Here is a 25,398-nt window from a genome sequence, read left to right on the forward strand (position 1 = left end):
CCTTAATGATTTTTTGACTCTTAATGATTTTTTTTTTTTTAATTGGCTGTAATGCAATTGTTTGTAGAGTACGTTATTTAGGAAAGGCTAATGTGGTCAACTGTATGTTGGCCCACAGTATTCTGAAACTGTCAAAGGATTTTGAATTTGTCCTTCACGTTGCTGTGTTTGAAATTAGTCATGGTCAGCCTCCACGGGAAGAGATGTGTGTTCCACAGTCATGACCTGGAGAACTTGGGAAGGAGGGAGTATAACAAAGGTGATCACAGCTGAGGCAGAACATCTGGATCAAGGAAAAAGAAATCACCCCTTTCTGTGAGGGGTATACTGAGAGCCAGGTGCAAGGTGATGAATCATAATGAATCATCCTCTAGGGAACTGTAGTAGCTATAAATAGTTTTTTTTTCCTTCAAACATTGGCTTGCTGTTGGTCTTCGCAATATGACTTTTTTAACCGTATGTTGAAAAGAAGTGTAGCAGCTGATGTGAAAATGGCAAGGGAGTAGTTCCGTTATTTGTCAGGAAGCTAATAGTTTATCTATGGCAGGGAGGACTTCTGTGGCTCTTTTCTCAAACGGAATCTGGAAAACAGCTTAAGTCTGAATTTTTCTGTGGTGATTTGTAATACAGCAACTTCAAGTGGTGTCATAAAATCAACCTGCAGCTATACTCTAATCTTAGTTTCTATAAATTTCCATGAATCCCACTAACAATGCTCTCAAACTTACAAGTACTGCTTCTCTTACAGGTTTTTTTTCCCTGGTGTTCCTTCTTATTTTTGTGATGTATATTTGGAAAAAAAAATTAATAAAACACTAAGAGAGGTCTTAAATTTTGAAAAAGTTCTACAACTTTCTGCTACTTCACTTTCTGACTCTGAATTTTTCATAGGGACTGTGGCGATGAGTATTTATCACTCAAGTTTTCCAAGCATGAAATAGGAATGCCCAGCTTCTTTTAATCACTTACTTATTTCTTCTGATCTCCTGCCAGAATTTGGATCTATATTTCCAAAGTCAGAGGCAGCATAGCAGATTACTGAGTATACAAAGCTGCAAGATGCTCAGTGTTTTCTGCGAAATGCTTGTTCTACTCAAATTCCCTTAGGTCATTCTGCATCAGGCAGGACTTTATTCTGGGACCAGAACAGAAGGAAAACAATTACTTAAGCTCCTGAGCATGCAAAATTCATTAGACTTTAGTGCAGTTTTTCAAATTTTAGTAGATATGTTCTTAGATTAACATTCACCTCCTGATTGAGTTACTACTTCTCAGAGAATGAAAACAAAACAAAACAAAAAAGCTGAAATTAATATTTCATTTACCTTTCAGAAGACATTTCCCTTTCAGGCTTTTCACTGACCATATTTTCCTTGAAGGATGCAAATTTGTCACTTTTTCAGATTTGCACAGTTTACAGTATTTTTCATAAGCATTTCCCCAATGGAAATAGTGCTGTTTCCTAACATACATCCAGATTTCATTGAGCTCTAGCAGGAAAGTATGGTCTAAAGTGAATTATAAGTACACATAGTAGTAGAGCAGTACAGTTGAATAGGTCAGAGTGGCAAATGCATTGAGATGTTTTTGGAAGTGTTACCTTAAATGAATGACTAAGTGGCTGATATTGACATCATATAGTATGTAATCGAATCCTTAATAATGCTTAAAGGACCAAAAAACAGTAAGAGAGAAGTTTGAAAGATGATGCTGGATCGCAGAATAATCTACGTTGTCCAGACATTCAAGACAGCTGCAGCTTGTAGATCTTCTTATGATCATTTTTTTTTAATTTAGCAAACTGCAGTTTATTACAGGTATAAACGTAAATTAGATAATCTGTAGACTTGCAAGAGACAAATTTACAAGATCACAAGCAGAATATGACTGAAAGAAGAAAGCAGATGGTATAAGACAAAAACAGGTATTGTAGGAGAGATTCATATAAGCATCTTGTGCATCAAATAAGTGATGGGATTTGGTGCTGAATGTTGGTTTAAAAAAAAAATGATGGCACTTAAGTGAACAGCAAACCAGTAAAGCATAAAATCTGCTTAGCTGTAGTCTTAAATGATAATCTGAAAAGATGACTTTGGCACATATTTGCCCAAATGCACCACTCTCTTGGGGTCAAATTGTTGTCTTTGCCCAAGAAGGAATTCCACAGAAATGAATGGATTGGACCGTCTGCCACACTTGCTCATAGTGCATAAAATTATGGTGAATTGTTCATCATACCATCATGCCTGATAAACGGTTCTTTAGTATGTCTTTCTCTGTAGTGTCGTGATACTCCATATGACTAGTATTGGCAGAATTCATTGTATAAATTGATGTGAATATATTTTTCTTAATGAATAGAGCAGGGCAAGTGCCTTACAGTGCAAATATTTTGAATCAGAAAATGTTATTTTACTTGAAAAAATTTGTGTCAAGAAAAGTTTTCTTCACTTCCTAACTGGAAATGAAAAGCAGGGAAGGGAGAACATTGCATTTCATTCTTAACTAGATACATCAATGGGAATGAGACATCAACTATCAAAAAATACTTTGAGGGATTCCTCTTACTGAGCTTGAGATATCAACACAGTAGCTGTTTACACCTGATATCACTGCCTAGATTTTTCTGTATGGTCAAAGGAGAGAAATAGATGCAATCATCTGATCTCTTTTAAATGCTCATCTTAAGCAACTCTAAGATTTATCTGACCTTGTTTCCTTCCGTTGTCACTGTAAGAAGCCGAGATAATGAACTCAGAAGTAGATATCTAATGGTAGTGTAGTTTAGACTTTGGGAAACCTTTTGCAACGCTAACATGGGCATTAGAGGGGATGTTTGCCTAGAGAGGCTGTAACTTAATATTAAAAAACTGTCAGAAATGGTACTAGGGATGCTTTAGGAGACCTCTTGAAGTCCTTTTTAAAGGTATCTTCTCCTACTGTATCAGTATCTCTTCATGAGGCACTTCCTGTATATAATGTGTAAAATGCAAATATTCTATCGAGTAGTAAGATTCTCTCTATATACATCATTTTTCCCCCTAATTGTCCATTCTAAATTTTGAATGACGGCTTCAAGAGCTCTGAGTCATCCTGATATTGAATATTGTATTTCTACAGGAGTGGAAAATGGTTTCCTGAGCCAGTCTAATTAGATACCTACCTCAGTCTCTACAGCTATGTATAAACTATGCAATTGTTGCACTTGGGTTCCCCTAAAGAGAAATATGGGCAGGTAACTCTGACAGGGACCGTTATATGATAAAATGAGTCCCTCAGTCTGAATAATGGGAAATCCGGACAGCCAGGTGTACTAAGGTTTGCAGTTATTCCAATGTCTAGATACTCATAGTAAACAGCAACAGAGAGAATATTCTGGCCTGATGGTTGTTCCCATATCATGCCTGTTACTCGATGCCTTAGTAGATGTCAATAGGTAGATTCAGAGAGGAAAAATCCAAAGACAAGATATGTGAATGCCAGTGATTTATAGGGTGAAGTATTTTACTGGGCAGTTCTGTCAAACTCATGACTCATAGCTCATTCATGCTCGCACATCTTATTATTCAAGTCATTTAGGCTTACTTAATGATTTATTTTCTTGCATTAATGAAACAGCAGGTCACTGTGGGTCTTTAATTTATAACTTAATTGTCCAAACTGAGTTTCAAACATGATTATTGAGCATCCATTGTTTCCATTCTCCAGATTCATGATGGCTGTTTGGATATAATATATTTTTTTTAATTGTGGTAACTTAATTTCTACTTACAAATTACAGAGAATTCATCTTAGAATAATTCTCAGACTAGAACACGAACTTGGGAAAAGAGGTTCATATAATTAAATCTAGGAATTAGTTGTCTAGGTCTGAGTCATGAGCTTTAACGATTTAAACTTTAAGAACAAAAAAAGGATGTTTCATTCACTTGAAATATTTTCTATTTCCTCTTAAGAAAAACATTTCAGAATCATTTTCAAAGCAGCATGTAGCTTTTTGGACCTAATGCCATTATTATCAAACACTTTAAGAAAATATATTTATCAGCTTTTTTGCTTCTTAGAACACAGGAGGAAATGACCAAATACGTGGCGTCAGCATAAATATGCTTTGTGGTAAATTCATTATGCACTTGGAATTGCCATAGCATCTCCCAAGACATTCACCAGCTTCAGGATGTGTGGTGGTGTCATGTTTTGGTATCTAGCTTTTCACTAAAAGGGTGGGCAGAACAGTATCTGTGGCGGCGTGGCACAATTCGTATTACCATACAGAATAGCAAGTGCAGAGCTCTTCATTTAATTACTTCATTGTTCAATGAACTCTTTAACAATATAGAAACCCAGTTGATAAAAATGTGATTGCATTCTCTTGCTTTTTGGATAGTAATATTAGAAAAGTTGAAAGTTGGAAAGAAGATATATGTGGTAAGATGTGAAATCACATGTGGAACTTGAATATTGCTATTGAAGTGTCTGGTGAAATACCCATGTGTCTCCCTGCCGGATTTTGTGTGTGTGTGTCTGTGTGTGTGTGTTATTAATTCTCACACTTCTTCAGAAAATCCTCAAAGTTGAGTTGCTGTCGAAGTTGCCTTTTAAATACTGTGACAGTGCTCTTCACCTTCCCCCACCCCTCCCCTGGAGTGCGTCCCTCCACACTCCTCTGACAAATGCAGACATAATATCTTTCTCTATATATCCTTTCAACGTACTGCATCTTTTAAAATCTGAGTGATTGAGTCTGCTCCAAAGCAAGTGATTGGAGGCTTTTAAGTAAGCATTTTATGGGTTCAAATGGGGAAAGGAATTAGAAAATATAATACACTTAGAATAAATGCAACTGAAAGGAATAGGCAGCTCCCTGAATATGTCCTTGCTTGCAAAGTTCTCCTGTTAAAATACTACTTCTAAAGTTTTCCTCTGGGCTGTGTAACTTGATTTCTATGCTGTGTGAGGATTGACATTATCTCACAGAAGAAGTAACATAATTGCTCTGTATGTGTGGATACAGTGAGTTATGAAGTACTTTTTTTTTCTTTTTTTTCCCCTGGTTGACTTCCTATTCCCTGTTTTGGAGTATGGCTTTAAGATCTTTTTATGTTGTAATTTTTGTGTTGGAAGTTATAAATTTACTTTCTTCTTCTTTACTTTGGTTTTAAATACTGGGGAAGAATTGTGGTAGGGCCAATTTAGGTATTGTTGAAATTAACATAGAAATAGAGAAGCAAGACTGGAAAAAATGTTTTTTTAACCTGAGTCTTCAAAAATGGAATGAGCATGTGGAGATCGTTCAATGTCAGTAAAAACTAGCATGTTTGCCCAAACTTCTTTAATTAGTGTGATAGAATCTGGATCCTTAGTTTATTTCCTGCACAGTTCTGTTTTTGCTGAGAGCTTAAATGTCCACACTGTCACCTTGAATCCCCTCATGTAAGTTCATCCTAAATTCTAGACCCTGGAAAGGACTGAATGTATCTGGCAAACCATTTTGAGCTAGGACTCATTCAGAGGCTGCCATACGCACATACTTAGATACTTCGTCAGCTTTGCAAGTAGAAGTCTAGAGAAAAGCATCTGTAGTCGTATCCAAAATGAGATTTAGCAGCAACACTAAAAATTAGATCCACCCAGGCTGGAAGAAGTTTTTACTCTTCTCTGCGTAAAACCTGCTTAGATGTGAGGTTAAACAAAAGGTACCTGGAGTCTTCTGGAAAGGTGGGGAGATGATCAGCTTTCTCAGTAGAGGAACGGTAGCCAAGCAGCAGCAGCTTTGTCTTACTGGAGGCAAAGAGTGATTGTTGGCCGGGAGGAGGCAGAATTTCATATCCCCTTTTCCAACAAAAGATAGGATTAAGGGAATAGCTATGACAAGTGCCTGACAGTTGTCCTGGTCTCAGCCTTCTGAATTCCTTTATAAGCCTACCTGGCAGTAATAGGAGAAGAGATTTTTTTTCTAGTGCATATTTGATACCTCTTTGACTTGTATAACCACTAATTCACGAAGCATAAACAGTGCACCATCTGCTGCTTTTCTGCATTAGAATACCTTGTGATGACTATTCAAACTTCTTTTGCAAAGCTCAGCTAATCTCAAATGCTGCAGGCATATATTCATTATTTTTACAGTAGCATATGCCTTTCTTAGTATAAATGCTAATTATTGATGCTGCCCATATCTAAAACAAGAACTTTAGGATATGTATGTAAAGAAAGGCACATACTTAAATAATCCGAAGTAGCTGAAGGTTTTTTGCACCTGATCATAACTGCTTTAATTAGCAGGATTCTAAGTGTCACTTCAATGTAATTCATTCTGAAAAAATACATTAGGAAAAATAATGTCCTGTATGTGTTGGAGATGAGGATTCAGTTTTGGAGCAAATATCCACTGCTTTCTAGAAGAAATGTTACCGTAGCAATACTATTAGCCTATTTTTGTCTAGAAGCTATTCTTTCCTTCCCTGTGGGCCTCACAGAATCATAGATTGGTTGAGGTTGGAAGAGGCCTTCAGAGATCGTCTAGGGCAAACCCCCCCCCCCCCCCACTCAAACAGGGTCACCTATAGCAGGCTGCCCAGGAGCATGTCTAGATGGCTTTTGAATGTCTCCAGGGATGGAAACTCTTTATAGAAATTAAGGATGCAAATAAGTCATGAAAGATATATAATGACTATGGTCTAGGAAATGAGGGTAAAATGTAACTGTGGGTGAGTGTCCTTGTTTACTTCAGGGACACCTGGCATTTAACATGGCACTCTGAAGTTGCTGTAGGTATAATATGTTGGGATATAAAGTGGCCTTTAGAATAACTAAGTCTTCCTCCTTTAATACCTCTTTCAGCCTTACAACAGATTAGTCTTCCTCTTGAAACTGCTGCTGGATGTCTGCCAATAGACACTTTGGATCAGCTACCATTCTCAAGTTATTAAAAGAGCTATTGTCCATGTAGAGCTGACTAGAGAATCAAGATGTAGTGTATTTACATTCTTTTTGACCTTATGCTAATTAGAAGCCCAAAGGTAATTTTTATTACTCTAGCTGTGATTCTTGAATTGCTTAGTCTCCACTGAAGGGCACAGAAGGCTGATAGTGAACTGAAAATTGCTTTTGTTATTCTTCAGCTCTCTCTTAATATACTGGACATAACCTCCTTTTTCCACCCAAGTTGCCGATTAGCTTTGGCTGCAAAGTGTGAAAAAGACCAGTGATTCTACCAGCTCCAATCTTCAAGCAGAATTCTCTTTTAGATGGCAGATATAGAAATCTAATAACTTTTTGCAGTCATGTCCTGGAGTATTATTTGTAGAAATTGTCTGTTCTTTTTAGGCCTAGTGGAGCTATGCTATTAGTATACTTAGGTAGCCCTAAGATGTGTGGTTTTTTAAGGCAAAGGAATATAGACAGTTTCTTCAGCGCTGCAAAAATAAATTAAGAAAAATTGCCAGTGATGGTGCAAGTTCTTTCTGTTACACCAAACTGATAGTCCAAAAGGCCTTTTTGTGTGTATTTTACTGAACTACTCCAGCAACAGTAGTGAGAGTGGAAAGCCTTGAAGTTTGATATGGATTTTGATCCACAGATCCATTGGGATCATCTACATGTTTATCTGCAGTAACAGGAGACTGGACCTGAGAGTGTCTTTACACAGGAGCAGCATCCTTGGGGATCCCTAAGGAGATGTCAGCTTTGAGAAAGTAATTCCTGGATTTTCTCCAATCTCACCATAGCACCTTCCTCTTCCCAAATGATTTCTGTTTACAGGAATTGCATCCTCTCAGTTACTGTCGTCATAGGACTCTGACTGAAGAGGTCCTTTGTAATCCAATGTTTTTAATTTAACTTGGCTTCCTTCCCCAAACTCCTTAGTGTGATCAGTAACCACACATGTTCAATAGTAATTAAGCATTTGGAAGTAATACAATGGATTTCTTTGATTCTTTCTTTCTTGAGGGAAAAGGAGGAGGAAAAAATGGTGGGTTTTTTTCCTTCTTAAATAAGACTAGGCTGTTACTGATTAGACTTTCTTCATTTTTTTGTGAAGTTGCATTCCTGGCACAAAGTGATACTGTGTAGAGGTATAATGGCATTCCCACTCTACTGCTATTCAAAATAGTGCTGTCTGGGATAGCAGTAATGTTCCTTTCTGAAATCCCAGGAAAACTTCATAGCTGGAATAGGAAATGAAAGAGGATTAGAAAGAGTGTGTCAGATTTTTCAGAAAGCTGGGGAGCACTTTTTTAGCATCCAGGAGGAGTAAGGAGTGTCTGCTGAAGCTGATTAAACCTTCCAGCTGAATTTAAACTTGACGTTACAAGTTCATAAAAACACTCTCACATTAGCTGTTATACACATATCTCCGCTGAAGCCCAAAAGAGACTAGAACAAGTAATTTGTTATATGTGGAAGATACATAGGATCTAACCACTGACTACAAATCTTGGGCTGCCAGCTTAGTGAAAGCCTCATTCACTATACAGCCGTAGTTCACTACCAAAGCGGTAAAGGAACTTGAAGAAAATAGCATGTGACCGTGAAGTAGATGGTAGCAGTTAAAAGAAAAATTTGAGAAGGACTCTGGCATTTTCTAGCTGTTGAGTATTTAACTTTGCAACTAAAATGACTTTTCATCATGAATACATTGGGGATTAATCCAGTGTCTTAAGGAAATGGGTGTTATCACACTGAGTGTGTGTGTGAGCAGTATAAGATATGTTTTGATTTATCAGTGAGTTTACTAGGTTGAACTCTGTCCTTACTTTATAAAGAAACTACAAATTCTAAAAGTTCTTAGTTCAATATATGCCCCTCCTTTGGTAGCAGTGCCGTCTGTAACTGAAATTGCTTAAATGAATTGCTTTTATGCTTGGTAATAGTACACTTTTTCTGACAGTGCAAGAGATTAAAGGTAAAAAGCCATTTGAAAAGTTTGTATCTCAACCAAACCTGACAAGAAAATTGTGAAAGAGTAATGACATTTCCTTGGCATGGAGGCTTTCTTCCTGCGAAATACTTCCACTCAACCAAGCCTATCGCTGTGCTGAGAATAAATGCTGGGATACAATGTACTCTTTCATCTTTTTCTTTACATTTGTTGATGATCCTAATTCAGCCCCTCCTTCTGCATTCCAAGAGAGAGAAGTTGCCACAGTTCCTTTGCTTGTTTTCTTGTATTTTACCACTCTATTTTGCTGCCTAAGAGCACTATTATAACAGTCTGCTCCTTGTGGCCCAGAGGAAGGACAATTCCAGTGACAAATATGCTGAAATGCTGTCCAAAAGAGCTGCTAAGTATGACACACTTCCCTATTTCTTCTCTGAAAGAAAGTCCTGCTGGAATCTATTACAACTCCTGCTGTCTTCAGCAAATTGCTTTATCTAGCAAAGAGGTCTTGGAGAATTGAAAAATAGAATCATAGAATCAGTAAGGTTGGAAGGGACCTCTGGAGATCGTCTGGTTCAACCTCCCTGCTCAGCAGGGTCACCTAGCGCATGGTAGACAGGGCTGCATCCAGGCGGGCCTTGAGTATCTCCAGAGAAGGAGACTCCACAGCCTCTCTGGGCAACCTGTGCCAGTGCTCCGTCACTCTCTCAGTGAAGAAGTTCCCCCTCATGTTCAGGCGTAACTTCCTGTGCTTCAATTTCTGCCCATTGCCTCTTGTGTGGGAAGCTCTCGTATGGCCTTGCTTTGTCGCAAAACAGTGCAACTCACCTTTCTGAGTTGATGAAGCAGAGCAAAATAGTTATTTAATCTAGATCTTTTATATAAACATCTTTTTCCTCTTCCTTGCTATAGCATTAAACTTCCAATGTGCCTGTGTACTTGTAGGTTATTTAACATCTAGCTGGGTAAAGTGAGTGTTTGACCAGAATACTTTAGTCCAGAGGTAAAAATAAATCTCCATGAAAGATCTTTTTCTCTAGTTTTGTTTGATTTGTTTGCTCTGAAATTCCGCATGGATGAATAAATTCTAGGGGATTTCTTATAGGAAGGTGTTAAATGCTAATATCTGAAATGACCTAAGAGAAGGTCATTTATGTTGATTGTGGCTTCTAAAGCAGATCTATCAATTTCATTGTTTGTTTCTGTGCAATATTATAGAAATCATTGGAATTCTTGCCCAAATATGGTAATTATAGCCTAGAACACTTAACTCTTTCATGTTTACAAATTCCTAATATGTCCGTCTTGTTTTTTATGCTACCTTGAGCACTTCTCTGAATCTAGATACTACTTTGCAAACATTATCTAGTAGACTAACTTAGGGAAGTAATGACTATTTTGTTTTGTACGTATGTGCATCAAAACATATGTGATTTTGCCATTTGTCCAGTCACAGCATTTTGTCACAGCACGGATGCGTGCTTTTGTGTAACCGATTATATTATATGCTTGACAAGCGCTGATTTAACACAGCTTATAAAGACCACTTTGACATAGCCCAGTTTATTGACTAGAACTAAAAGAGCAAAACTAATTAACAATGTAAAACTTACTTTAGCTAATCCTTGCTATATTGTTCTGCTACAATATTCAAATAGAGCAAGCTTTGTTTTAAAATTTGCAAATAAATACCTTTTGAAGAGAAGTATCTGAGTAACTTAACCAAAACAAGAGAGCAGTCACTAAGAAAGAGGAACCATAGAAATGTAACTAAGATTTCAGCTCTGAAGATACAAACTTAACTTCCTACCTTTTCACAAATCCCAAATGCTCCTCTTTGTCTCCAAAGCTCATAAACATGTTTTTTAAATGTGTATACTTGTGGGGGGAGAGGAGATTGAATCTTCAGAATAATTCCTCCCTTAGAACAGTGCCTTCAAAATTATACAGCAAGTGTTTAATTGTTATCCAGCTTCAATACTGCTTTCTCCGTATACTTAATAAAATGTGTCATACTACCCTGGAACTTCAAAAAGGTAAAGCTTTCACAACCCTACTGCCCCCTGCTCTCACCAAACCTTTTGACTTAAATTTTTAAATTGGAAAAAGATAACCTTAAAGGTAGTCTGGAGAAAGAATAGTTTCAGATAAAATCTATTTTTAGGAGTAGTAGAAAAGAAAATATAGTTTGGAGACAGTCAAATCTATGTGTGCATGTATCTTAAGTGCCCATATGCACTTCTACCAAGTTGTACGTGTACGAGAGTCTGGTGTTGCACTGTTTGTGTACTCCATCCTCTCGCTAGAATAAATTTAGTCATGATAATAGAAATCATTAAAAATCTAATTAGAAAGGAACATAAGAGAGTCAAAAGAATGTTTCAAGTTAATCATCACTTTAACATCGTAGTTACTAAAGCAGGTATGAGAAGTAAAAAGACCTCAGTTAACCACCATTCCTGAAAGGAAAACAGAACAAAAAAGGCAAGAAATATTATCAATTTCCCCTTCTTTCCCTTATGGAAAGAGTTAGTATGCTGTTAAAAGCAGATTTGCAGTGGGATATCTAAGCAAATATTGCAATAAAATTAACGTAGGCTATGAACAAAATCTCCCCACAGACTTTTATTTTAATGTTTGTCAGAAATGCTTGTAAGGTGATGCTGAACATGACTATGACACTGCAGTCTGAGAAAGAACACACAGCTGCCCCAGGAGTGCACCAGAGAGCAGTCAGCATTTAACTTTCTTCCTACTTGCTCTGATGTTTCTCGCGTTAAGTTTCACGTCTCTCATACTATTGGCTGCTTTCTGCTAAAGCACCACTAGTCACATTGAGTCATGTAATCATACAGAAATCATAGCTTTCATTTTAAGTAAAAATAGCCTTCTTATTGTGATCTTTAGAAGTTCAAAAAAGAAACTGGAAGAATAATAACCCAGAATGACAATGTTCCACAAAAGGGTGAACTGAAACAGGGAAATCGAGGCAAGGCTCAGAAAAACCCTGTGCAGGAAAAGAGCAGAGAACTAGAACCAAAATAATTCAGGTTCTTCAAGAAGTAGTATCTGATAGAACACATTGTTTTAAATAGCTGTAATGACCGGTCCTTGTCTTAGGCCATATCAGAACAATCGAAGGACTGACTTGTTTCCTCTTTTCCAGGAACACTACTTCTATATCAATGACTTCAGTTGCCATCCATTTGGAAACAGTTGCAATGGAATGATAGAGAATTCTGATGTTCAAGTACAACCAGAACAAAGAAAGTGTATGAATGTATAAATAAATTGGTACAGGTCAGGGGAATGGAGGTATAGAAAGGTTTTAGCCCTGCTAAATGTATGGTTATGTGGTGCCATCAGTGATACAGTTTAGATGTTATGGTGTTGAATCAAAGGAGATTATAAAATGACTCAAATGTGAACACATTACTCCTGTAGAAGATAAAGAGTGCGTTTCTGAGTACTGTGCAAATTAAGGCTGAGATATCAAGGTAGACTAAAATATATGTATATATAACTTTCAACACTGGAGTGGTTCTGGTTGTTGCTTGCTCCTGAGCACAACCTAGAACATAATCATACTTGCTTGAGCACATCTAAGGCTTTACTTCAGGATTTTACTCTCCTGAATTCCCTAACATCAGCTGGAGATTACCAGTTGATTCAAATGATGATTGTTTTGTCTACTTCAGTGAAAAACAGAAAGGAAGGGAGGCAGAGGAGCTGCCTCTGTTCTAGTTAAAGCTCTGCCAATCATGTTCCTAGCAGAGGATATGCAAGAACCATTTGTTCCCTTTATGTTCCTAGTCTCAGACTGCTCTCTGATTTCCTCCCTTACTGTGGGTGGAACAAGCTTTGATAAAGTCAGTAGTCCGGTGTTTTGCTTTTTCACCATACCTATTCAGCTGTGTTCACTAATACATTATGATCAAGATGCTGTATTTTGAGCACTCACCACATTTACTTGTTTCTCTTTCTTTGCATGTCCGAACAGATCATAGTGAATACCAGGAAAGTGTATTCTGAACTATGGCAACTGGCTAGGACAGCAAAGCAGTATAGTAATGCACATCATTTTCCAAATGCATATACTGCAAGTCATGCTTTGGAAATAGGCCTGTCATATCTCCTAGTTCTTATGAACTGTTGCAATCGTGGATGATGACTGTCCATAGAGCCTAGTGTATAACCTAACATCAGGCAACTCTTTCAGAAACAGCCTGCCAGAGCAGAGTCATTACTACTTTAGATGTTCTTCCAGTTTGGGATGATGTCTGAAGGTGCAAAATCTGCAGATGAAATCAGAACAAAGTTATATTCTGTACTGTACATCTCCAAGAGCCATACAGTTTGTAGTCTTTCTCATTCCTTTAGCAGTTTATGAAGTCTGATAAAGACACAGGACACCATAATGTTGCTATCTCACATCCAAATGTGAACCCCAAGCATTCTGTAGTCTGCTTCTTTTGTATATTGAATGCCATGGATCTAACTTTCCCTGCCATGGATCTAAATTTCCCTGCCACCTTGCATTTTGCACAACGATGTTGAAGTGGCTAAGCACAGCAATGAGGTCAAGTGGCAGAGTTTTAGCCTCTCTTTACATCATAAGTGACTAAAGAGTCAAAGCACAAACTAATTTACCCTCAGTGCTAAATGCCAGGTAGTTCCACTTTATGATGAATAATACATGTGATTGCATTATATATAAAGCAAATAAATTGAAAATGAATCATAGACATGCAATATATTTCTCAGATCTGAATAAATTATTTCAAATGAGACGCTAAAATCCGTGATTAATGACATTATAGTGTTCAGATTGGATTCTATTTTGTGGCTGGTCAAAAATAGTTTCATTATAAGATTAGAAACCTTTTAAAATTAAGTAACAACAGGCATCCATAGCTGCATGCGCTAACGTTAACGTGGTTAAAGATGTATCATTAGTAAACCATGTCTTCAGAGGGTTGTACTTTGACCACAAAGCTTTATCTTTCTTTATATTGCACAAAATGAATATTCAATCACAAGATGATTTAGACTTCTGGTAAAATTGCAAGGGTATTGTCCAGAACATTATCCTTCAATTTGAAGGGCTGAATTTGTAAACATTTGACCCATTAATTTCTTCAGAAATATCAAACCAAATTTTTTTTATTTTTTTTCCCTCTGTTTGAGGGAATCCAGTAATACCAATTTTGATATCATATTCTTTGTGTGCTGCAGAAAGATTTCCTGTTTTCAATGGGCAAATCGGTCATGTGAAAATGTCTCTTTTCCCTTTGAGTTTTCATATTTTATATTAAAAGTAGTCAAAATAGTAGCCCAAATGGGTATCACTGGTATCATTATTAAATCATATGGTGTATGGACTATATAAAAATGCTTGTATTCTGTGCAAGCAATAATTTTTAAATAACATATTTACTGTAACTTCTAAGATGATACAATAGAATCCAGAACTGGTATTAACAAGAATTATTGTAAATCATTTTTTTAAAATCCTTGAAAATGTAAGTGTTACTATACTATTTTTGAATTTGTTTTATGAATTTAAGTTCTACATAGAAAGAAAGGCATTAATGCAAGAAGCGATCAAGGAAGAAAATGAGCTTAAGGTCAGAGGCAGAGGTGTGGAAGTGAAGAAGCAAAACCTTTTCTGAACGGGTTGTAGTTAGTGAGACTCATCGCACTCATAGCTGAAGACGAAGACTCTGGAATTTGCTGCACTGAAGTTAGACTTGGAACTTGTACTGATATGAGGCATGGGAAAGCAACTTTGTCATAGGGACATCTTGAGAGAGCTGCTTATATAGCAGGAATAGTCTTTGCATGTTATATAATCATAATGAGAATCTGCAAAGATACATTATTGTCAGTAATCAGTAGGTCAAACAGATTCAGCTTCTCAATAGGTGAAAGCATCCTAGACATTATGGAGATGCATTGAATTTAGGATATTTTCAGTATAATGGTTTTTGCTATGATAAGCAAAGGCTAGAATATAAGTAGAAGTCAAAATTTACAGTAGGATACGTGCCACAGAAGAAACATCTATGTCACATAGCAAAGCCTGTTGGATTTGTTAAAATGCTTCAACTCCTGTGATACTGACTATAGCTGTCACCTAGGAAGTGGTCTTCTGTGAGTGCGTCACTTCTGTGACAGTGGTCTTTCTAAACTGTATAATTCCCTCTTAATTCCTACAGAAGAGGTTCTGTCTAGCTGTTTTACTGGGCAGGGTGATTGATGCCAAAGCATACTGAAGCTTTATCAAAAGACCAATTTAATGCATAGACTTCTGGCAGTCTTCAGCTTGTGGTTTAAGCCGTATATTCCCTGGTTAGCTCTAGCTGTTTTAAAGCACAAAATTTCCTACACTGAATCTCTTTCCCTGACAACCTATGTGAAAGCTACACCCTCATCTGCATAACTAAGAATGCTCTGTGTAGCAGGGATCTTTTGGCACAACCAAAAGTGTCCAATCCAGGACACTTCATTCCTTCTGAACTTCACATAGTGGAGCATTTTGCAGAAGTCACTTTTTTAACACATATGTAATCAGTAGGCCAGATCTTCAGTGAATCAGTTGTGGCTTATCTTGCTTTAACTGACAAGTCAATACTAGTCTACACCAACTAAGAATTCGGTGCTCTCTGTATTTAATTTGTCTCCTGTTCAGTTTATTTCTTGCTTTCATCTCATGTTTACATCTTATCCACGTATCTTCCTGGTTACAGTCTAGTGTCTATGGAGAAAACTGCTAGAGGTATTTTTCTCATAAATGCTTTTCTCATAAACCACTTTCTTCTTGACCTGGCCAATACATGAAAAAAATGGAGGCAGGACATAAAACTGCTTTTATATCAATTTCTCATTTCCTTGACTCTACAGCTAGCTAGGTGTTGAAGGGACCTCCAGCTAAGTTAAATCATCCTGCTGCATCACAACTAACCAATTACAGACTGTCTAAGATGTGCAGCATCTTACTACTTTTTTTCCAGTTAAGTAACCTTTCTTTCTTTTTTCTTTTTTTTCTTTAAGAAAACTAACTTCAAAGTACTATGGCAGTTATTCCAGCTAGCCCAAAGGAACACCCTTCTAGCTACAGAATAACAGAAAGAGGAGACTATTTCAGCCAGATCTTTCTGCATGCCTAGTAAGAGTATTATGTCTCTATTCCATATCCTTTAGAAACTTGGTCTTAACATTACTCCTTTCAACTTAACTTTTCAGGTGATTGAACCTTAAATCTGAAAAGAATATGCTTGCCTTCCTTCCACTGGCAAAACTACCTTTCTTTTGCAGTAGCCTCTCCTTAGAATGAAATACACTATTAATGTAGCATGCTGGCATAGGCCTATAGAAAAGTAAATGCATCCTTTTCCCAGGAGAGGAAACAAAGTACATTGCAGAAGTGATTTGGCTGTAGGGAATTACTCTCTCCATCCCAAGCTTCATTGCAACAGCAAGCTTCTTAGTTGCTGTGTATTGTTGGTGTTACTTGTTGTCAATGTCCATCTGGTGGAATATTGATGAACAGGGCTGAGGATGATGCACTGTGTTCCAGCTGAAACAGATTGACCCTTACTTGGTTCAGAGTTGGAAAGTGGATCAGAAAGTCACAGTGTGGCTGGATTGAAACTGGAGCTCTGTTAGACTGTAAACTTGAAATGAGGAAGACATTTCCAGGCTTGCCAGATCATCTCAAACCAATTCTCTCTGTGCCTCCCTTCCTCTTTTTGTAAAGAGGAGAAAATTAAATATAAATTTTGTACTGCTTCTTTCGTCTTTAGCACTTTTATAAGTACTATTAAATTTCTGGTAGTTGGCCAGCTGAAGACAAAAAAAATTTTTTTTGAGTTTCATTTCTGCTTATGTTATCAGACACTTTTATTTGATCTGCAAGGAGTAAGCTTGCAACAGCTATGCTCCTTTCCTTTCCTTTCATTTGACCCCACTACCCATCTTTAGTCCTTTCTTTTGTTATGTTTGTGTGCTTGTGTGTGTGGTGTGTGTGTCTGATATTCAGGAACACAAAATACACTTGCAAGAATCTCTTCAGCTGATAAAACCCTTCTGAAGAAACATCCTGTGGAAATTGGAGAAAAGATATTTCTCCACTTAACTTAAAATCACTGAGACAAGTCTATAAAATAAGTCAATATGTCTGAGAAGCCCACTCAAACAGGTGGGCAACCTCAGATAATACTATAGATGTACCTTTAGCCGAAGGGCTCCTTGGATCAAAGATGTCTATTTTTTTTCCAATGTTTGATCAGAATTAGCACTTAAGAGAGAATTTCAGTTAAGTTCTCTTGATTAAATATCTACTTACATTTTCTCAATAAATTATCTTGATTACTTATAGCATAGCTGAATAATTTTCTAGCTTGTATTGCCTATTTTTCTCTAAAATATGTCTTCTAATGGCAATAATTCAAAAAAATCTTTTTTTTTTAAAAAAAACAAATCTACTTTGTGTTCCTTTAATTTCTGTGACTGTAGATTAGTTATTTTGAGCTATGAACAATTCTGATGTAAAAATTACCTCATTATGGTAATTAACACTTTCTGCAACTTACATAAATAAATTTGCTTAATTCAGTTATACAATAATCAAAATCTGAGCTGGTCACATTAGTCTATTTTGGCATACTCTGCTATAATACTTTTCTCTCCCCCCCCCTCTTCTAAGCTAAAGATCATGTGTAGGAAGAAATGTTGTTTTGTATACTGCTTTGTGCTTGGTTCTACCTGTTATCAGTAAAACACCACCCCTCCAAAAAATGGAAAGGAAAAGTCTAATGCAAATTTCCTTTCTTGGAACATCATAAAAATGTGGCTGGACTGCTTCTCCTCCGTTTCTGAGGCTAGAATATACAGGGGTTTTGCTGTGTCTGGCTCTCTAATCTTTCCCTTCTGTGTGATTCCAGAGAAAGTGAGACTATCTTATTTCTGCGAAAGGGAGAGCTGCTGAGAGGGTAGTCTGGTAGCCCTTACAGAAGCACAGGCAGAGTCAATGTTTGCTCCACAGGTCTCATGTTGATTGCTGGACTGGCTCCCCCACGGGTGTGGAGGGAGCTGATTTGATTAAGGTAAGCAAGACACCTTTGTAGACCTGCCTTTTTTTTTCGCTCTCTCTTCTCCAAGAGATGACTGTCTGAGAAAAGTGTCCTACTATCACACCATGTCAGCATAAGGAGAGACAGTGTATTTATTCCTGTAACTTTATATAGTAACCCTACAAAATGTAATAAGGTCAAGTCTCAAATGGTATCTAGAAACATAATGGTGTTCTGCAAGGCCTATTTTTAAGAGTTTAGAAATTAACCTTTCTATAGGTTTATTATGTAACATTTTACATAAAGATATTTTTAATAGTAAACTTTCCAGACCACTTCCAAAAAAAAAAAAAAAAAGAAAATCTAATTCTCCATTTAGTTATGAATAGTCTTGTATAAAACCAAGCAATAAATTAAAACTAATAGGTGAGATAATTGCATTTGCTGCAGTGATAAGGTATAACTACAAGAAGGCCTTATTAGCATCACACTGACTAAAGAAAATAGATAAGCTATAAGATTTATACTGTCCTGAATGAAAATAGATTTTCTCTGTATATAATTTTTGGTGGTACTTGCAAATTAGGCAACAGATGGCATGGAATAATATGGGAAAACATGATTCTATGGGAATACCTGCTGGTTTCTGTCTTTATATACTGGATTAGTGTAACTGGATTGTTTTGCTTTATGTGATGTAGACAGTATCTCCTGCTTTGTTTGTAATTATCAAGCCTTAATGTTCTTTACTTTGGTACCTGGGAGTTGTGGAGCAGAAAATTAGGCAGCTGCAGGCAGCAGCACATGTTGCTTTTGTTTTCAGAGTACACTTTTGGCAATAAAGCCCAGTCCTTTTGTTCATGATGATGTTGTTCAGAAATGTTCAGTTCCACAGCCTGGACTGAAAGTGCTACTTCTGCAGCCCTCCAGGAGATCTGTCACCTCTGCTTTTGTTTGTTTGACCTCGAGCACATAAGTGACACCGGCATAGCAGCAAAGGAACCAAAAACACAATGAGTTGCAGTTGATAATTGCTGCCCAGCCAGCAACACCTCTGTCACTGGAAGTAGTAGATGAGAAAAGTTATGAGTAAATCCATCTTTCCTTGTATGTTCAAGTCTGAATTTTTTTTCTGAGTTTTCATTAGGAGGCTTGGAAAGGAAATCATGGATGCATAAAGGAAAAAAAATGGTAATTACTGGAAAGGTGAGCTGCCTGATTTCAGGTGTTCAGCTTTCTATGCAAATGCCTAATTTTTGCCTCTCTAAGCTTTGTTGTAATCCATTGTGAGATCCTAAGCAAGGTAGAGGAAAAACTTATAATTCAGCATTCTTGTACTGGAAATAGTAAACTTGTACATAATCATTTTAGGAAAAATTTATTTATATTACTTATTCAAGTTTTCCATGGAGGTTTAGGAAGTGGGAGAATGCAGTGTTCTCCACCTCCATATGCATTTCTTAAAGATGATCTTGAATATAGATATCTTGAACAAATAACAAATATCTTACTTGGTGAATGAATTTAAAGTAAAACAACATGATTTAGGCTGTGGCTCTCAGCTGCACCAAACTTCTACTCCCTAAAATGAAACTAACTGTTGGCTAGTGCATCTATGCTTCCTACGTATTGGAAAGATATGACATATTCTAGGAGCCAGATATAAACATACAGTCTGAATTGATCTTCATCTGTAAGAACCCAGCTAGCACAGAGTCTGTTGTCCATATCTGAGGAAGCTTTAAATTTAATCTACCACATCATGATGACTTACAGGGATTGTTTTGCCTTCAATTTATTGAACATGTCAACCTTCCTAATATATTTTTGACTGTTTTCAGATCCCTCTTTCTGATAGGGAAATCGCATTTTGAACCTGTTTTTTTTCTGAATTTCTTGACATTGATAGAGCTAGGGTACCTGTATTTTCAGTCATTATGTTATTGTTTTGACAATATACTAAGCTAAACAGGTAGTGCTACCTAGTAAATTTTCTGTTTCTCTATGTATTTCATGCATGTGCTAGAATTAATATTTATGAATTAAATTAATAGCAACTTAAAAACCTCCTTCAATTGAAAACCTAAAAGATTAACACAAACTAATTGTAAACGTGCTCCAGAAGACAATTAGGCTTAAGGCTGCTTTGTTAATATAGATTCTCATGATTGCCCACCACCTTTTTTATATTTTTGCAACACTTACGTTATTTGTACAGGTCTATATTGCAGCTAACACAGAACTTTTATAAGTGTGTTTCAGTAATCACAGACTTGGCAGTTTAACAACTGGAGCAATATCTAGCTGTTGAATAGAAAAGGGCAACTGAGTTAGTAGAAGGAATGTCTAGAGAGGTCAGGGCAAAAGATTGGAATTCAGAGGATTTTCCACTGCCGCATAGATGTATTTATTCTTAATGGTATTTCTGACTTCTTTTAAATAGTGAGATCATCTGAGGCAAGCTATCACTAAACATGAGTAAGAGGATTAGAATGTGACCCTGTGAACTGATGACTGAAAAGTGTTTCTTTTAATTTATTTAGACCTTTATTTTTCCTAGCTGAAATTTTGGAGTGAAGGGTGTTTCTCTACCCTCCCCACCCCACCCCGCTTTGAATTTAAAGACTCTAGCATAGTTTTAAAGGATATGCAACCTTCAAGTGAATACAACATGCGTTTGAAACATAAGGAAAGAAAGGAAACATAAGGAAAAAATAGGGAAGATAAGAAGATGAAACTGAAAGAACTCTCAGATGGGCTGCCTGTGAGTTCGTCCCCTGACTTCAGGGACGTCTGTAGATCTCTAGTAATGTGTAAGTACTTCTTAGAAATCTTCCGTGAGCTTTACAGATCCTTTAAGCTCCATTTAGAAGTCCAACCTTTATTGACTAGAGTGTGTTGAAATACAGCAGTCAAATGGGGAAAATTGCCAAAGTGCAAACTTCTCTCTGTATGGGCAAAAGCTGCCAATATAATACAGGCTGCCCCAGGATATATTATTGTCTATATGGAGAATCTACAGGGTGCAGGAACATGCATGAGTTTTAACAGTCAAAGTATCCAGAGCTACTGGAGTACTTACTCTTAGTATGAGATCAGCTCTCACGCTGCTCCATCTTCATGGTTGTGGTTACCTATATTAGTAACATGAAACTAAAATGAATATCATAGCATATGCTGTAGGCATATATTGTGTTGATTTGTCTGGTGCTTGCGTGTTTAATTTTAGGATGTGGGGTTTCTGGTCACTTTTCTGTGCTGTTGAAAAAGCTCCATCTCACACACACAATATTTGGTGATATTTTTCCTCCTCCCTTGGGCTTATAAAAGCAATATGTTGAAATTGGAAGAGTTAGGGGGACTTATGCATTAGAGACTAAGAGATAAATCAGCGTAGTTGTATGGAAGATAGTGAAGTAACACCAGGAAGGTATGCTTAATTAGTGTGGGCAGAGCATCTCGTTGTTACGGCCATGCTTCTTTGAACCCGAGCTTAGGGTCACAGCTGGTTGGGGTATTCTGTATGACCTCGTACTTTATCAAATAGTGAGATCCAGAGAGTCATATGCACATTGACAGGAAGACCATTACATCTAATTTGGCGTGTAATCTTTCATAAGGCTGAGAATGCTTTTTCTTGCTTTTTTTTAACCTGCTGAGAGCACTGAATAAACCTAAAAGCAATTTAATAGCTATTCAGAATGTGATGTCAAGCAGGCCTCAGGGAAGATGCTTGTGTTCTTCAGGCTGAGAAACAAACTTGCCATGCTGTGACTTCCCAGGTTATGTAAAATGCATTATGTTGCATTTCTGAGTGCTTTGTGGCAGACCTAGCTGTGTTCCCCCTACACTCTAGTCAAATCTCCTCATCTTGACCCTTACCACACTAGGTATGATAGCTGCAATGTGCAATTTTACAGAAGATAATTTTCTTCCAGCTGAGATAACAAATTCATAGGTCTACGATAAAGATCTCTATCACTTGACATCCTCCACTTGAATGAATTATCCCATTATTCAACCTGCAAACCCTTACCTGTAACAAGACTTAGTTTGTGGCTTTTCTAGATCGGCTGTGCAAATGCCACGCAACCACACTCTTCCAAAAGCTCCCAGAAAAGAACACACTGGTAGACAGCTTCAAAGAACATAAGAATGCTACACTAAAAATGGAAGTATGCATACCTCTAGGCCTCTTCTGGGCCAGCCTATGCTGCAAAGTGAGTAATCAGACAGATACCAGGAACAACTGAAGAACCTGCTATACTTGAATGAAAAGTCCTAGGGGTGAACAGGGTGGTGTTTAGTGAATAGTCATCTATTCCAATATATACTCATTCCATTATTGCTGTCAGCCAAGAAATTGAAAAAGGTTTTGTATCAGACTTGTGATGGACTTCAGAATTGGATTTCCATTTTATTTTTCTAGGTCATACAAAAAGCGTATGGCTAATGAACCTGTGGCTGAATTGCCTTTATGGGAAGGTCACTGCAAAATTGGGTGTCCTGAGCTGACAAGGTGGTATAACCCATTATGTGAGACAAATTATTTTTCATTCCTTGAGTGTGCATTATAATATCATTAATCGTGATGAACTCTTTTGGTATTAATGGTGCTGTGCTCTATAATTTCAGAAGATCTTCAGTTTACTCTAGCACTGTTCATCATCCACCATATTTATCCCAATGTTAGTGGCTTGCATATGCAGAATATGCATCAATATTTGTGCTTTGATTATAAAATGAAATCTCCTTTCCCAAAGATAAAATGATAGACTGCTTATTCTTTCAGAGTAAAGCTATAGGCAACAGCACAAACAGTTATACCACTAAAAATCTGGATGAGCTGAACACAACCAAAATGGACTTTACATGGACAGTCCTATTTTCCACTTCCTTTCCATTAACAATTTTTTTATTGTCAAAACCCCGTATGTTTTTATTCATAACTCTGAAATATTTCATGGTTAAGCGCATTTGAGCTCTTAATTTTTATATTAATTAAAATACAATAATTTACTCAGTCTGAGTGAGGATAATTCTACCATTTTAGATTTGTTGCTGTTAGAGAGTCAACGTTTGTCCACGTACTTTGCAGTAGATTGTCGGGAGTGTTTCTGTGCTTCTCAACGTTAACTTCTTCTGAACATATTGAGTGAACTACTGTGTTATCATAGGATGCCACAGTGTGGTAACTGTTGGTAAATGCTGGGTGTTTTTCTTTTTTTTTATTTTTTGGAATATTATTAAAGTCATATTTTCATAAGTTTGCTTGATATTGAGTTTATATTACTTTTTTCCTTACATAGACTTTTTTTGAGAATGAATTTTAAGTGTAGTGCCTTTTTCATTACATATTTTTGTTTGTGATGTATCACTTCTCTGGGGCTGCTTTTTCATTGCTTTTTCATTGCTTTTCATAATATATTTGTGGATACAAAAGTTGAGCGTAGAGCATGGCTACTAGATGGGAATGGAGAGTTTAACTTTGTACTGTATCAGATTCTGTTCTACACCAGAAGTCCTTCAGCAGCAGACTGTAGATTAGAGTTGCTTGATTTTGTAATCTTGGTGATGTTTGTGAGCAATAGGAGAGAGGGCTAATCATAGTCACACTAGGTGTGATGGTATCTGCAGAGCATTGGAGAGAAGAGCATTCCAGATTCTCCCTTTTATTTGAAAAGGGCTGTAAAGATATAAAGGTTATGATGTTGGAATCAATTTTGCTGACTATATTTGTACCAATGTATTTGTATTGCAAAAGAACTCTAAATAAAAATACAGGTTTTCATATTGGGTACAGATGGAAGCTAATATACTAGATATGCAAGCAGTGAGGGATCAAATACTGAGCATTTCCTTTGTAGGGAGTGGTGTATAAACGCAAACATAGTATCCACATATTCATCACTGCAGAAAGCCTAGGATCTCCTTGCCTCTATTTGCCAGGTAAAAGGTTTGCTGCTTCAGTTATGTTGATGCCAACGTTTTTCTGTTGCATAGATAAATATTTAAGAATTTCATATCTTTTGATGGTATGGCAAGGAAAACAAAAATGTGAGGAATTTCTATATGCCTGATGTTGGGAGAAGCCTAGTATATAAAATTGGCTTATTAGCCTGTCAATCTGCTTTCTGTGTTTAGAACTACTTTCTGGCTATAGTCTATTGCCCTATTGCCCTGACTGATCCCTGTTGTTTCAGGATACAGGTAGCAGAAAGAAAAGAAACTGTGCGTTGTTGGTTTTTCTTTTTGTTTTTTTCTTTTTGTTTGTTTGTTTGGTTTCTTTTTGGTCAGGAGAGTCATCTGGTTCTTCAGGAGTTCTAGATTGGCATCACAACTGATAAGTCAGATTTACCCTCTCTTTTATTGCTACCTTGAAGCTAGTAGAAGTACACTTAAAAAAAAAAAAAAAAAAAAAAAAAAATTTCATTGACTGAGACCCTGATAGGTTAATAGCGACCAAACTATCCACCTTGCCTACTATGCATGAGTTTTGGGCAAAGATGATGTCCCAGGCCCTTGCAGATCCGTATCATCTGAGATGGTATCTCAGTGTGTACTGCGGCTCTTATTTGGCTGTTCTTTGCTAGACTAAGACTTTGCTGAGGGATTTTCAACAAGGGAGACTTCTCCTGACGCCCCCAGAACTTTCAGTAAGCCTAGATGAAAAGGCTGTCTACTTCCTCTTCATTTTTTTTACTTGCTGCTGCTTCCCACACACCTTATCAGTGTTCAGCAAGGAGTGAGACAAAAGAATGGAAAAAGAAACTGAATGTACTTTCAATACAAGGAAAGCAAGAGAACGACAATCACTGACTGAAAACTAGAACTAAAAATACTTGTGTCTATTCAGAAGATGATTCGTTGAGATAAGACTCATTGAGCTAATAGAATCCAGCATGAACAGCTGCTTTGACGAGCAGAAAAAGCTGAAGTCTCATTTCAATACAGATTCAGTGCAGCACATCTTGTGCAGAGTTTCTACTCCCACGTGGATTTTGTTTTTGTTTAATAAAAAACAAACAAACTTTGGGCACAGTCAAGCATTCCTGAGCAAAATAGTTGTGGCAGTTAAGTCTTCTTTCAGCTCTTTGTTACCGCTTAAAGTAATTTGGTAACATTAGCTGAAGGAGGATAACATCTAACTGCCCCCACTGTCCTGTTTGGCTCTCTTCGTATTGAATGTCCTGTTCTACTGACCACAGGCAGGATAATTGACACAGTAGTAACCATAGGTGCAAATGCATTCTTCTGAGATATGTCATAGTTCTGCAAAAAAAGAAAACTGGCGCTATTCTAGATTTGTACCTAAGAGTTTTGGAACAGGTTGTTGGGTTGTGTTCATGTTCTGTAAGAATAAACTGACAAAACAGGCCTCTGAATGCTTTGATTCCGAGCAATTTTTGAACAACACATGGTGCCAAGAGTAAAACAAAC

The sequence above is a fragment of the Rhea pennata genome, chromosome 11 (genome assembly GCF_028389875.1).
Source record: "Rhea pennata isolate bPtePen1 chromosome 11, bPtePen1.pri, whole genome shotgun sequence".
Lineage (NCBI taxonomy): Eukaryota > Metazoa > Chordata > Aves > Rheiformes > Rheidae > Rhea > Rhea pennata.